Source organism: Myotis davidii, unplaced genomic scaffold (assembly GCF_000327345.1).
Source record: "Myotis davidii unplaced genomic scaffold, ASM32734v1 scaffold333, whole genome shotgun sequence".
In the NCBI taxonomy this organism is placed as follows: Eukaryota; Metazoa; Chordata; class Mammalia; order Chiroptera; family Vespertilionidae; genus Myotis; species Myotis davidii.
Genome location: NW_006285266.1, coordinates 1,954,555 through 1,955,955, shown reverse-complemented (window position 1 = coordinate 1,955,955; position 1,401 = coordinate 1,954,555). Strand labels below are relative to the sequence as shown.

The 1,401-nt window shown below is 56.5% G+C and overlaps 1 protein-coding gene across 1 annotated transcript in view; it reads left to right on the top strand.

Annotated features, from left to right (window-relative positions):
• LOC102774633 (kinesin-like protein KIF26B) overlaps window positions 1-1,401 on the top strand; it is a 70,056-nt gene that overhangs the window by 25,994 nt on the left and 42,661 nt on the right. The window lies entirely within an intron of this gene.

Sequence of the window (1,401 nt, the reverse complement as noted above, 5' to 3'; positions counted from 1 at the left end):
GGGCCACGGCGGGGCTGGCCGGGCAGCAGCTTTCCCTGTCTCCCAGCGTCCGCCTCTGTAGGGCTTTCACCCCCCGGCAGCTGGGCCCAGTGCTCCCGGAAAGATTGACTCAGGGTGCTTAATGCCAGTGGCCCTGCCTGAGGAGACACCCTCAGGCTGGAAACTGTGAGCTCAGTGACTAACACAGAGGCAGTCAACTCACCTGGTTGGAGTGGAGCCTGGAATTCAGACAGCCCCCTGGGATCTGGGGATGGGCTCCCAACTCCTCCCAAGTCTCCTTGTTGCCCTGGGGGTAGCACTAAGGGGTGCCTGTTGCCCCCACGTGGAAGCTCTTCCCTTCCCCCATCTCAGCGCCTCCGTGACCCAGTCGTTCCTCCTTTGTTCCTGCTCCTTGGTCGCTGTTTTAATTCCGCTTTAATGAGGCACGGTTTACACTCAGTAACACCCTTGCTGTGTGTCCTTGGTCAGTGTTGGGAAATCTGTGCAGTGGTGTGACCAGCACTGCTATTGAGATCTAGAGCAAAGCCCCCCATATCCAGCCCCCTGGGGTCCCTGTCGTCCGCCCCCTGCGCAACCTTGGGCAATGAGGATCTGATAGTTCTGCCTCCATCCGGAATGTCAGACAAGTGGGATCACCTGGCCCAGGGGTGGCCTGGGGTCTGGCTCTTTCATGGGGCTTCTGTGACCCATCCACGTTGTTGCCTGTACAGATCGTCCGCTTGTTCTTCTTGCTGCCACTCACTCAGCTTTGGGCCTGAGGTCGCGTCCCGTACCCCTGTCCCCGGGACTGAAGTCTCAGCGAGCGTGGGCCTGACCTGGGCTGGAGTCCTTCCCTGAGGCTGGCTTCATGGCTCTGACTGACCATCAGCCTTGGCCCCCGGCGCTGGCCCTCCCTTTCATTCATGTCCTGGTCACCGGGAGGTGGGCCATCAGGGTCTCTCTTGGCAACCAGCAGGGGTTGGGAGTTGGGGGAGTGGGGGAGCAGGTCAGATGGTGTGAGCAGGAATCTTTCAGGGAAATGGGTTCTCAAGGAGCTCGCACTGGGTACACCAGGGGTGGGGACCCTTTCCTGCCCAGGGCCATGTGGGTGTTTATAACATCATTCTTGGGCCAAACACAGTTATCAACTTAAACATTAGCCTGCTGTATTGGTCAAACATGGAATTCACTCACCCAATGAGTTTGCAGCCTTATATGGCCCTCAGGCCGGATGTTCCCCACTCCGTAGGTACAGCAACTTTCTTTCTTTTTTAATATATATTTTTATGATTTCAGAGAGGAAGAGAGAGGGAGAGAGAGATAGAAACATAAGTGATGAGAATCATTGATTGGCTGCCTACTGCACACCCTCTACTGGGGATTGAGCCCACAACCAAGGCATGTGCCATTACCTGAATGGAA